This window comes from Homalodisca vitripennis, chromosome 8 (genome assembly GCF_021130785.1).
Source record: "Homalodisca vitripennis isolate AUS2020 chromosome 8, UT_GWSS_2.1, whole genome shotgun sequence".
Classification (NCBI taxonomy): domain Eukaryota; kingdom Metazoa; phylum Arthropoda; class Insecta; order Hemiptera; family Cicadellidae; genus Homalodisca; species Homalodisca vitripennis.
In genome coordinates this window covers 11,275,080-11,289,952 of record NC_060214.1, presented here as the reverse complement: position 1 = coordinate 11,289,952, position 14,873 = coordinate 11,275,080, and the positions used below count along the sequence as shown (strand labels likewise).

At 36.7% G+C, this 14,873-nt stretch overlaps 1 pseudogene; it reads left to right on the top strand.

Annotated features, from left to right (window-relative positions):
• Window positions 1–14,873, top strand: part of LOC124368015 — a 256,137-nt pseudogene that overhangs the window by 188,123 nt on the left and 53,141 nt on the right.

Below are 14,873 nucleotides of genomic sequence, written 5' to 3'. Positions count from 1 at the left end.
AAATGTTTATGACTAAAAATTGATGGGATCTACACAAAAGGTCATGTACCTTTTTGTTGTATGTCCTTCAATAAGCCCGAAAACGCTATAAATAGCAAAATATTTGTCGTGGATTGGCAATTTTTGGAGTTTTTAAACCAATATGTGACTAATATTTTGTGTAATTCGTTCCAGATTCAGTTTGCACTTGCTTTGCTAGGTTAACTAGTGAATACAACACCACATTATAAATTGGCTGAGCGTTGGCTAAGCGCCAATAGTAGATAGGGACAGAGTGAATTTGTATTATGTTCACAGACACAACACCCTCTAAAATAAGTCCAAGTGTGTCATTAACCCCCGGTAACATTAACCCCCCGGGGATTTCCTGGTATGACCAGATAACCTCCTGAGTACATTAAACCCCCTGATGTGTTAACCCCCCCCCGGTAACATTAACCCCCCGGGATTTCCTGGTATGACCAGATAAGCTCCTGAGTACATTAAACCTCCTGAAATTGTTAACCCCCCGGTAACATTAAACCCCCCCCAGGGAATTTCCTGGCATGACCTCATGTCCGAATTTTACCAATCACCAAATCGCTCTTTTCCCCACCAGTGCAGACATTTATTCCAAGCGTTGTACCGACTAAACCATAGGTCGTAGATCAAAATCTGAGGGCACAATCGAAAGACAAAATTAAATTTCCGACGAGAAAGGTCCAGTCACTTTTTCTCGTATCTCTAACGGTTAAGCAGTAAAATGTCATTAAAGTCAAAAATTGGATTAATAAATAAAATTTCAATAAATTAGGCCTAATTTAAACACCCAGACCCTAGTATAATTCTCAGATATTACCCGTCATTGAATTCCGCTTATCCCCGAAATTGGCCAACACCCAAATGGGGGCCTGGGGGCGTAGCCCCAGCGAGCCGAAGGCGAGTCCTATATATATACAGCCGCATGTGTAACTGACTGACTCACTCACGTATACTAATTCTAACCTACTTCCAGATGAGTTAGAGACTTAAAATTTGGTACACAGATAGCTTTCCACGTGTAACCACCAGGAAAATCCCGAAAAGTGAGAATTTTTCATTTTCAACCCCTCAAAAAAATTCCCAAAAAATCGCGCATTCTTCACCCCTGCAGGCATTTTTTTGTAAGCCCGATAGCGGGCGAACCGTTGGAGCTAGCTCGGATCTGACGGAAAATTCATGGTCAGGAATGAAGTGAACTACAAAAAAGGTCCAATGACTTTTTGCTCTATCTTCCATGGTTAAGCGACAAAACGCTCGAACATTTGAAATTCCAGAGATTTTTTCGATAAAAATAATGTTTCAAGCCCGATAGCGGCCGAACCGTTGGTCGTAGCTCAAATCTGATTGACCCATCAAATTAGCAAATTGCGCGATCTACAGAAAAGGTCCAGTAATTTTTTGCCCTATCTCGATTGGTTTGGCCGGAAAAAAAACGTGATTATGTACAATTTTGTTGTAACTTTTACGCGAAACTTTTGTTTTTGGGGTCGATAGCGGCGAAAAACCATTGGTCGGAGGTCAAAAATAAGACTAACGTTTTATTTAGGAAATAAGATGACCTACAAAAAAGGTCCAGTGACTTTTTACTATATTTCCCTTAGTTTGACCGCAAAACGCGATTAAGTGAAAATATTGGACATTTTCGCCTAAAAATTTACATTCCGGGCTTGATAGCGGCTAAACGGTTGGTCGTAACTCAAAACATGACTTTTTGCTCTATCTTCCATGGTTAAGCGACAAAACGCTCGAACATTTGAAATTCCAGAGATTTTTTCGATAAAAAATAATGTTTCAAGCCCGATAGCGGCCGAACCGTTGGTCGTAGCTCAAATCTGATTGACCCATCAAATTAGCAAAATTGCGCGATCTACAGAAAAGGTCCAGTAATTTTTTGCCCTATCTCGATTGGTTTGGCCGAAAAACGTGATTATGTACAATTTTGTTGTAACTTTTACGCGAAAACTTTTGTTTTTTGGGGTCGATAGCGGCGAAACCATTGGTCGGAGGTCAAAATAAGACTAACGTTTTATTTAGGAAATAAGATGACCTACAAAAAAGGTCCAGTGACTTTTTACTATATTTCCCTTAGTTTGACCGCAAAACGCGATTAAGTGAAAATATTGGACATTTTCGCCTAAAAAATTTACATTCCGGGCTTGATAGCGGCTCTAAACGGTTGGTCGTAACTCAAAACATGACTTTTTGCTCTATCTTCCATGGTTTAAGCGACAAAACGCTCGAACATTTGAAATTCCAGAGATTTTTTCGATAAAAATAATGTTTCAAGCCCGATAGCGGCCGAACCGTTGGTCGTAGCTCAAATCTGATTGACCCATCAAATTAGCAAATTGCGCGATCTACAGAAAAGGTCCAGTAATTTTTTGCCCTATCTCGATTGGTTTGGCCGAAAAAAACGTGATTATGTACAATTTTGTTGTAACTTTTACGCGAAACTTTTGTTTTTTGGGGTCGATAGCGGCGAAACCATTGGTCGGAGGTCAAAATAAGACTAACGTTTTATTTAGGAAATAAGATGACCTACAAAAAAGGTCCAGTGACTTTTTACTATATTTCCCTTAGTTTGACCGCAAAACGCGATTAAGTGAAAATATTGGACATTTTCGCCTAAAAATTTACATTCCGGGCTTTGATAGCGGCTAAACGGTTGGTCGTAACTCAAAACAAATTTTAAACGGGATTTAGGAAATCACGTGATCTACAGAAAAGGTTCAGTGACTTCGGGAGTTGGCTGAGCGTTAGCTAAGCGTCAATAGTAGATAGGGACAGAGGAATATTTATTATGTTCACAGACACAATACCCTCTAAAAAAGGCCCAAGTGTGTCATTAACCCCCGGTAATATTAACCCCCCCCCCCGGGGATTTCCTGGTATGACCTGATAACCTCCTGTACATTCAACCCCTGATGTGTTAACCCCCCTGGTAACATTAAACCCCCCCAGGGAATTTCCTGCCATGACCTCATGTCCGAATTTTACCAGTCACCAAATCTCTTAACTTCCCCCCCTGGGAAGATCCTGGTATGACCAGATAACCCCCTGGAGACTTATCCCCCGGTAACGTTAACCCCCCCTGGGAATTTGTTCATATGACCAGACAATATCCTGACGAAATTAAACCCCCTCTTGTCTTAACCTCCTTAACATTAATCACCCACCCAGGGAATTTCTCGCCTTGACTAGATAGTCTCCTGGTGATATTAAACCCCCTGTTCGACTTAAAATACTGCCTTGAGGTCGGTTTTTATTATGTTTATACTAAACAATTCAAGATAGCTGACCCGTGCAGACTTTTCTCCCGAGCTCATTTCTGGCTAAACCATAGGTCGTAGATCAGATCTGAGGGCACAATCGAAAGACAAAATTAAATTTCCAACAAGAAAGGTCCAGTCACTTTTTGTCGTATCTCTAACGGTTTAACCGCAAAATGCCCTCAAAGTCAAAAGTTTTTACGAATCCGGAAAAAAATCTATGAAAAAGGTCAATTTTTAAATCCCTTGTCATTTACTTAATGTCCGGACTTAACCAGTCACCGAATTCCGCTTATCCCCGAATTTGCAAGCGTTTACTTTGGGGGCCTGGGGGCGTAGCCCCAGCGAGCCGAAGGCGAGTAATTGATATACAACTAAATGTTTTAAGATCGTATCTGCGTGACCGTTTTATGTACAACACTGTCCACAGTATTATATTTAAATTCGAAAATCGTAAAAGTTAAAACCTAAAGCTAAGATTTTGGGTACTTGCTGTCCTGATGATTTCCGCTAGTTCACGTAATTAACTATACGTAGTTCTTGTAATTCAATTTATGTTGTACAGATGTATTAAGGGACTATTTATAACGTTACCTGTAGATGGCTTTGATGGATGCCAAAAGAGTCCATAGTCCTTTGTCAAAGTGGTTTGCTGAATCATTCTGTAAAAAATCAAAGTTTTCCTTAAACTTTATATATTAAAGAAACATTCTTCCATCATTCACAACATTATAAAATGTTTTCGTTATGCCAGGTTGGTTCCTGAACACCATGAGTTCCTGATTGATTCTATACTTGTCTGAATAACTTTTGATCCAAAAATAATTTGTCTATCACTTTTATCTAGGAATCGTGGAGTGTTCTAGCTGTGATAAGGTTTCACAACTGCTGCTGCAATGCAAGTATGAGATAAGTTATGAACTGAACAGAAGCTATAGGCTGAGGATATGGAGAAGGTGGAGAAACCGACATCTTGTTGTCAAGTATTAGGTGTAGGACTGCCTGTCACCCCGATCAAGATGATGCTGTACTGGGAAGAAAGCCAACCCAGAAGAAGAATCAGTGTGGAAAGTTGTCCTCTACCATCCAAATAAACAGGAGACTTCATGATTTATACCAGGCTCTGAAGGCTTCAGAATCATCAGTAGATTCACGGAGAAGGCCTCATCTCGCCTCAATTTCTAAAAAACCTTAACATTCTTATAGCCTTTAGTCCCAGGAAGTCCTTTTCTTACCCCTATTTTGTATTTTGCTTTTGCGGTGTCTGGTAATTGTGAGACAAGTAATATTACGTTGCTTGCACCCGAAATTTTCCATTTGGGAACTTAAAAACACTACCAAAATATTATCCAACAATAAAAACTGTTTACACCCGAAACTTATAGCCATCTCTGAAGTAAGTTATGATTATTTAGAATCTTCCATAACTCTGAACTTTATCCCGCTGCTCCAAAACAAATATGCAAATTTTAGTATCATTACATTTTATATTGTTTTACTTACTATATTTAATTTCAATCGAAACTGGAAGTAACCATCCAGTGATAAGGAACTGTAAAATTTAGTCATTTATGATGACTCCGAACAAATCTTCTAATAGCAAAACCCATTTAGGCGCGTACTAGTTAGACGTGTTTTACTGTAGACGAATTTCCGGTGACGTTTTAAAATGTAGTTTTCACATTTTTATCGCCAGGACCTCGGCCACAAATTGTGTTTTGAGAAACTTGAGCCTTACATCTATTGCGTTCACTTCCCCTACTAAGTATCCAATGATCTGAGGATTTCAATGAGCCACGGTTAGATCAAAATCGGAAGAGCTGTTATGATGTTACCATAACTTCCACACGTACATATTTAAGTAAATTAAGTCTTATGCTGGAAATTAAATAAAGCAAATCAAATTCTCGAGTGTACTTCCTGAAATATGTAGCCTATAATAGTTCCAGTAACACAGGAAGAAATCGAATATCCATCAGGAATTTATAACACAAACTTTTGCTATAAAAGTACGTTTGTTAGCAACTTTGATACTCGGTCCTCGTAGGCAGTTCATGTAAAAGGTGGTCGAAAGAGGATCCCTTGGTGTAGATAATAGTTTTGGACCTAATACAGGCATTAATGAAGCGAAGCGAAATGAGGAGTGGCGATAAAAAGGTAAAAAAGTTTTATCCTTTTCTTATGGGATTTGAACTCTTAAAAAAGTGCATTACTATGTAAAGGTTTTACTCATTGAACAAATCAAAGCAATGTCAAACAACAAATCAAACAGGATATTTTCTACCCTTAAATACTATATTAAGGTTTTAAAAATGTATTTTAATATTTATTAGCACATAAAATGTATGGTTAGTTTCCATTTTATACTATACTACCGTTTTAAACATTCTGTGTGTGGTTTTATTTTTACTAATAAACAAAACCTTAATGTCATTATAATTGAATATGAGATTCTAAATTGTGTTTTTATAATACATTTTCTCTCAAACCAATTTCTGTGGCTTTGGCAATAACCCCGCTATTCCGGCCATGTTTTAAGTTCATATCCTGAGGTCAAAGCTTCCGCGGAGTTATTGATGACAGTATCGACCTCAATCCGTCATCCACGTGAAGTCCACTCTTCCACCGACCTTAATTGGACATTTAGATGTCAGCAGAGTCGTCTATATGAAGCGATACTATCAACAACCTAAGCTTTATAAAGTACACTAGAATAATTATACTTGTCGGTATTATGTTAGTTGTATTGGCCTTGAAAATATTTTCTTTATATACTCTATTCACCGCAAACCCTCTAAATGGTTTAATATTTTAAATAAATGAGCATAAGTGAATTTTTTAACTATACTGGTCGCTTTTCAAGACGTGGACATTGTTTCTAATAAATATTGATCATTATAAAGGATCGGCAAAGAATTACAGAAAAGGTCGTTTTGAGGACCACCAGTCACTCTCCTATCCTCCACTCTTAATTCAGCTACCAAGAGTTTGGTAATAATAGTGTACGCGTTTATGGTAATTGTAGTAAAGTTATTTGCCTTTTACCCAACTTCCGTTTAAATTCTGTAAGATTTAAACGCAAATAAAGCTTGATCTACTAATTATTGAAAATTACTACAAAGCGAATTTTTCAACCTCACATCATTGACCCTCGGATGTCCTGCAGGATTATGTAAATACTGTAGAATTCTTCGCTTCTGGCTTTTTTTTTATCTAATTCTAGACACCCTTACCCATAGTTTACAGAGAAATGTTGACAAGGCTATGGACTTATGAAGAAACGCTTATTGTACATTACTACAGCAGACAACACAATAAAACAGTAACAATATAATGATACATAATATTACGTCTGTAGCAAATTTTTATGTAATATTCACTATTGCGTCAAAAGCTGTGGAGGGGGGGAGGGTTAAAGATTTAATCAAAATGTGAAAGGCAATACATTTAAAATCCACATTGTGGATTTATTATGGTCAAATCAAAGTAAATTTTCTTATTTCAGTTAGTAAAGAGTATTCCTGGTACTTTTTGCAGGAACCAAATCGTCTGTTTCAAACAGTCTCTTAACGCTGTGTTCTTCAAAAATTCACAGATATTTTAGCCTTAGAATTTATTTACTAACTGACTTTCCTGAGGAACTCTTGCTCTATGATACAGATCGTCTACAAGATAAATGTACCAACAATGCAGTCTGAATGTTCAGCTCTGTATCAACTGTACCCTATATTCCTGTGTTGCAGGGGTCGGCTACGCCATCTGTCTGCTGGACATCTACATGGGCATGTACTAACAACACCATTATCGGCTGGGCTGTTTACTATCTCTTCGCCTCCTTCCGCTCTGAACTGCCCTGGACAAGCTGTGACAACCCCTGGAACACCCTCGACTGTACCCTATATTCCTGTGTTGCAGGGGTCGGCTACGCCATCTGTCTGCTGGACATCTACATGGGCATGTACTACAACACCATTATCGGCTGGGCTGTTTACTATCTCTTCGCCTCCTTCCGCTCTGAGCTGCCCTGGACTAGCTGTGACAACCCCTGGAACACCCTGGACTGTACCCTATATTCCTGTGTTGCAGGGGTCGGCTACGCCATCTGTCTGCTGGACATCTACATGGGCATGTACTACAATACCATTATCGGCTGGGCTGTTTACTATCTCTTCGCCTCCTTCCGCTCTGAACTGCCCTGGACTAGCTGTGACAACCCCTGGAACACCCTGGACTGTACCCTATATTCCTGTGTTGCAGGGGTCGGCTACGCCATCTGTCTGCTGGACATCTACATGGGCATGTACTACAATACCATTATCGGCTGGGCTGTTTACTATCTCTTCGCCTCCTTCCGCTCTGAACTGCCCTGGACTAGCTGTGACAACCCCTGGAACACACTCAACTGTACCCTATATTCCTGTGTTGCAGGGGTCGGCTACGCCATCTGTCTGCTGGACATCTACATGGGCATGTACTACAACACCATTATCGGCTGGGCTGTTTACTATCTCTTCGCCTCCTTCCGCTCTGAACTGCCTGGGACTAGCTGTGACAACCCCTGGAACACACTCAACTGTACCCTATATTCCTGTGTTGCAGGGGTCGGCTACGCCATCTGTCTGCTGGACATCTACATGGGCATGTACTACAACACCATTATCGGCTGGGCTGTTTACTATCTCTTCGCCTCCTTCCGCTCTGAACTGCCCTGGACTAGCTGTGACAACCCCTGGAACACCCTGAACTGCACTCCTGTCCTCGCCCTGACCGACAACGACACCTCCTCCGTCAGCCCCGCCAAAGAGTTCTTCGAGTAAGTGGCCAGATCACCATGAATAAATATAATATCAACTTTCTTTGAAACCTCTGATATTATTTTGCACAAATACTTTTATTTTGGGGGAAATATTAGAGTTTACAGTAGCATTGGTATAGAGTTTTTGAAAATTGTACGAATTGTTAATATATATATACACACACACACACACACACACACACACACACACATATATATATATATTATATATATATATATATATATATATATATATATATACGTACAATGGTAGCACATTCACCCAGCAAGTGAGAGATCCGGGGTTCGAGTCCCGGCGGAGCAATTACTTTTTGCGATTCAATGTTTATTGAAATTAAATTAGGCTATTGCCACTTATACAAATTTAATGAATGTATATATATCTATAAGAATAACTGTGTCTGTATACATATTTACAGAAAAAGGTTATTCTCTTCCAACAACATATATATATATAAAAGAGTTCTTACCTATTTTTATGTTATAATTTATGTACATATTTATACAAGTAATATTTATCTGAAGAAGTGTACTTAGATAAACGAAAATTTATAAATGTTTTGAACAATTATGTGGTATATATATATATATTGCACAGGGTTTTACAACAAGGTTGAGCTGGCTTTGCATTTTCAGATTCCATGTGAATAGTAAATTAAAAACTTCAATTCGTTTAGTAGCTCTATTCGTCATTGTATTTATTAAAAACAATTTTATTTTTGTGTTGTCTTTACGTATTTACAAAACTTGGTTAACGAGTATATTTCAAAAGGATATAAATCAGAACAAATATTTTAATTCGTTTAAAATTTTTCAAAATGGCGGCCATTATTTTTTGTTTTATTAAATAATTAAAAACCCACCTTTTTTTATCAAGATTTTATAAGAGGAAAAAAGTTTTTAAATCACTTTTCCTTTTCAAAGTTATCTTATTTGTAAAAAATCGGTTAAGAAATAACAGTTTTATGGCAGGTTTCGTAGTACACATGCAAACTAACTGGCAAATAAATTTGACAGTATTTAAACAGCTGTTATTTAAATTAACTGTTATTGTAATTAAAACACAATGCTGAAACTGGCTATTGAACTTTTAACACCTGATAAATGTAAACATAACTAAATTAACACGTTTGTAAGATCAATTTGCAATTGGTAGTGTTAAATAAAAACAGCTTGTTCGCGACGTATGATCTGGCATATTTCTATCCTGTATATAAATACCACACTAGCTGCAGTATACTATATTATTAAACTGAAAGCTAATCATAGAATTGCCAATACTCTTGCCGGAACGTTTCAACTGGATAAGGGATCTCCCCACCCCTCACAAAGGCTCATCTTCAGCCGCGTTTATAAAATAAAAAATTGAAAATTGTTACAAGAGGATCCAATGGCATTTGAGGGCATTAAGGGTTTCTCCCGTATTTTTATTTTACAGATTGCTACAAGGCGAGTATCCAGCTGGAATATATTTTTCGGAGTGTTTATATTAGAGTTAATAATTGTTATAAAAAGCTTCAGTGTTAATTTTATATAAAACATTTTCGATTCTTGTCAAAATTCTTGGTTTTACATTCCTTTTATACAATTTTACCAAATTAATGGAATTACAGTTTGACACTTTTTATCTAAACGCACCTTTGCTACGGTTCAAAATTTATCAGAGGGGAAGACTTTAAACATTACCCTGTATGATAGAACTATACGGTACTTCGTAATCAATATTATCTATCAGTTAAGTGTATATACGTTATTTGTTTGAGGTTACAATACTGTTACCATCGCTGATGTAATGTGCAAACTTTTACATTGTCTTGTATGATAGAACTATACGGTACTTCTTAATCAATATTATCTATCAGTTGGTGTGGTGTATATATGTTGCCTGTTTGAGGTTACAATACTGTTACCATCGTTGATGTAATGTGTAAACTTTTACATTGTCCTGTATGATAGAACTATACGGTACTTCGTAATCAATATTATCTATCATTTGAGTGTATATACGTTGTTTGTTTGAGGTTACAACACTGTTACCATCGCTGATTTAATGTGCAAGGCGGGGACGTTAGCAGAAACGGATCGTGCGTGTCTGATTATAAACTACCTCATTTGTCCATTATACCTACCCCCTGTGCATATTTCCGGAACCCTGTGCTTGCTAATGGCTCATTACGATATCAGTCACAATATTCAATGACGACTTCATTTACAACGGTCGATCCTACGAGATGAATAAACGTTGTGCAAATTTGCGCTTTGTTTCCTGTAAATCTATCACATCACGCTAAAATGTATTTGTACAGGAATGACGTTATTTTTTGTGAAATAATAGTGACAGCATTTTTTTTAGATTAGGTTTAATTTCTTGGCCTTTTATCTTTAAATTAAAACAATTCCGATTGAATGAAATTGAGATTTCCTTCATTTGGAAAAAATACTAATCAATACGGTTTTAAATTAATTCACGATTCTTCCTTGTTTAAAATTTGTTATTAACTATGGGTTGAAAGTGTAACAGGATAAAAAAGTATAAGTATAAAGTATAAGTATAAGTATTAAGTATAAAGTATAAGGTTAAGTTATAAAGGTATAACACAATGGAATCTATCCTCGAAACGATGAGTTATACCTTTTATAACGTATAACGATGGCAAATATCCGAAATCCTGTTATACTTTCAAGATTATTGTTTTAAAATTCTTATAATAGGATTTATCTTTCGTTTATAAACTTATACTATCACTTCAAAGAAAGTACATAAATAGTTAATTTTAGAAAGGAAGAAGTGTTCATCAATTTGTGTTACAAGTCTTCATTTATAGTCCGCTGATGGTAGAAATAACGGACTGTAAAAAGAAAACTCTTCTTTCTCGCTAGTGTGTATGTGTTTCACTACGCGCGCGTACTTAAGTACTTAAGGGTAATTAAGTCCCTAAAATACTCGTATTAAAATTGTGTTGACTTATTTGGGTTGGGATTATTTAGCTCTGTTTTTATTTAGAGTGTGCCAATATTTGTAAAAAGTGTTTTAATTTTCCAATAATTTATAACGTTTTTGACGTGACAACGTCTTAAATTAGGTTGCGGCTCGGAGTCACTCATGAAAAAAGTGTAACGCCCGGTAACGTTACGATGCCCGTCCAGTGGGTCCGCCGCACGGGATCCGCACGGGATAAAGCAGTAACTGTGGGTCCGCCGCACGGGATAAAGCAGATAAACTATGTTTATTCGTGAAAATGTGGAGTGCTTAGATTCGTCATTTACAACAACTACAACAATAAAGGTAAATAATTGTACACTGATATTTCATTATCGTAAACTATGATTGATTGATTAATTGTTAGATTGACACAAAAGTTGAGAAACTGAGTTTATAGGTTATGTCATACTATTGGACAAATGTTGATAGTGTTAAGTAAATTATTAGTTTAAATCACTCTGCAATCAATCGTAATTCAGTCGATTGAGAAGAAACAGCGCGTATTGCTAGTCAAACATTTAAAATAACAAATTATAACCTCTAGCCTGTCATAACAGTGCGGACCAAACAAACGAACTAAAACCGACCAATCACCACGCGCGGAGTTTGTGTTTAGCAAGAATTTCAAATTCCAATTTTAGTAAATGTTTTATTCAACTTTACCATTTTACAATAAAAAATTTTAATTAATTTCAAATTATGTAAAATGTTTTTGGTAAACAAAATATATTTCTATAGTTAAAAATTTGTGCAATTCTTATTTTTCATTCAATTCCTTGTTCCTATTGTGCAATTTAATAATATTCATATCAATAAATATTCTACCGAGAGAAAAAGACGTTGTCACGTAAAAATCTTCGCCCGTAAAAACCGACTTTACAGGCAACCATCCATTTTTTTAATATGATTTAATAGTGAGTCACCGGCTTTAAAATACATTAACAACATGATCTTTAGAACATTCTTAGTTCAAAAACCATAAAAGAGTATTTTTATTTTATGCCATAGTACAAGAAAATTCGTTTAAATTACACGAATAAACTTTTGAAAATCACATAAATATTTTAATGACATTTATCATATAGATAAAATTTGCTGATATTGTAACACTAAATTAATAATTAATTCTAATGATCACAACAGGATACAAAAATGATCAAAAATTATAGATTTTAAATTTTACAAAATTGAGGCATCTAATATTTCTGAATAAGTGCAAAACAAGCCCTTATAAAATTCTAATTCTAAACCAACGGCCTAGTGCTCAATTTATTAAAAAAAATAATTAGAAGAAATGACGGTTGGTTAAAATAACGTGACTGTTATAAACAATGTAAATTTTTTGTGTTAATATCCAAACACAAGTACTGTCCTTCGGCTTAATTAAGATATTTCTAAGTAACATGTAAGTATAAGGGGTGGGGGGAAGTAGAGGAAGTTACTTCTCACTGTCTCTGTTAGGCAGCTACTAGCACTGTAATATTTACAAATAAAAATAACTTTTACAAACCATAGTTGAAAACTGTGGTAGTATATTTATTGTTGTTTCACCGCTTCTTAAGTGACAGTAATAATGCCGAGGCGCGTGACAGCTGCTCTAGGCGCAGGAACTAAGCGATATGTTGGCATTTTAGAGCGGTTACAACTAATGACTGAAATGGACAACAGGTGATCGTGCGCAATGCTATACTTTGCATACCTATTATTTGTATTCATACTTGTGTGCATCCTTGTTTTAGTCACCCTATTTACGCAGTTTTAGTCTAGCTTGGCGGGCCTGGAAAACCTCATTTCTCCGAAAACCATAACAATATGATTTTAATTTATCAGTGCCTATCATTGGTACTGCAATTACAACATTTAAAATACCGTTCTTGATTAAGCCGTAGTTGATAATGATACTTGTGATGACGTTGTTGATGACGGAGACAGTGGTAATGGCGGAAATAATAGAAGTGGTGAAAACTATGATGATTATGATGACGACGACCACAAAGGTAGTAGCGGTGGTGTTGGATACGATAGTGGTGATGATGATCACGACTAAAGTAACACTACTAGACATTAGTAATACAGTTGTTGTAATGATGCTGATGATATGATAGTGATTTTGAAGATGGAGAAGACTATAATGTTGGTGATGATGTGCGTGGTAGTGGTGGTGATAATCATGTATGTTGCAGACGTAGTGTGCTGGAGCAAACACAGGTCAGACGGCCTCAACAGGATAGGACCCATCAAGTGGTCTCTGGCTTTGTGTGTGATGATGATGATCATGTCTGTTACAGACGTAGTGTGCTGGAGCAACACAGGTCAGACGGCCTCAACAGGATAGGACCCATCAAGTGGTCTCTGGCTTTGTGTGTGATGATGATGATCATGTCTGTTGTAGACGTAGCGTGCTGGAAGAAACACAGGTCAGACGGCCTCAACAGGATAGGACCCATCAAGTGGTCTCTGGCCCTTTGTGATGATAATGATCATGTCTGTTGCAGACGTAGTGTGCTGGAGCAACACAGGTCAGACGGCCTCAACAGGATAGGACCCATCAAGTGGTCCCTGGCCCTGTGTGTGATGGCGGTCTTCATCCTGGTTTACTTCTCTCTGTGGAAGGGAGTCCGTAGCACAGGGAAAGTGAGTAGTCCCAATTATTTGGAAACTTTAAGCTCGTTAGATATTAAATCAATCCACACTAGTTACATTAATATTGAGGTTTTACCTTTCGAATTTGTCATCTATTAGAAATGCCTATTAAATGTATGTTTCTGTACAAATAAATTATTTTGCAGAGGTAATAATGAGCCGTGTTCTTAAATTATATGTTGAAACATTATTCACAACCATTAACACAATTAATTACAAACAAAATAAAAACCAAGATAATCCTGTGTTTCCTAATTGTTTTATACACTTTTAATATGAAAACGGTGAGGTGCAAAATAGTGGCCCTTTCGAAAATATTTGCTTCTTATTATACTCGTAATACTCGTAAGGGCAAGATTTAACGTTTTTTGGCGCGTACACTATTATTCTCAACAGCAAGATATCTAAATTATTGCCTAAGAAATATAAAAAAGGTAAATTTTCTTATTTTACCAGGCGAAGTTAGGGTTAAGAAGCCCTCTCTAACGTATACAGGGTAAATCAAAGGTCAGGATCTCTCAATATACTTTTTCTAAAGTTTATACAAAAAGATATCCTTTGAATAGTGGATCAGTGTGGAAAGGAAGTTTCATTTTATGATGTCCACATTTTTTGTGTCCCCCAAAAATGCGGGAATTCGGGGCCAATTCTAACATTTCAAATGTAAACTCATAATTTTGAGGATCATAAGCAATCTTCAAAAACGGTGGAGACCAGAGATCGTTAAATCGATCATAAATAATATCCAGTGTTATCAGAACAATATATTTAGCAAGTCACCGCGTTACCAAGCCAAACCGAGCGTTTAAATTGATTCCTACCATTTGGCAGTGAGACAAGCGTAGGCTGAGCTCCTCTCTCACGTTTTGAAAAGTCTGAATTGGCATTTGGTTGTAGCCTCAACATAACTGTCTCTTAAAATCTTCAAAGTCTTCTACAAGTTTTTTGTAAGTGTTAATGTTAAAAGCATTAAACTGTTGATGGTTAATTATATTGCCACTTGAGAGGGGTTTCCATTTGAAATTTTTTATTTGCCCCCTAACTCCCGCATTAAAACATTTATCAAATGAAACTTCCTTTTCATTGCACCACTATCCAAAGGCTATCTCCCTATATAAAGTTTAGAAAAAAATAGAGTGGG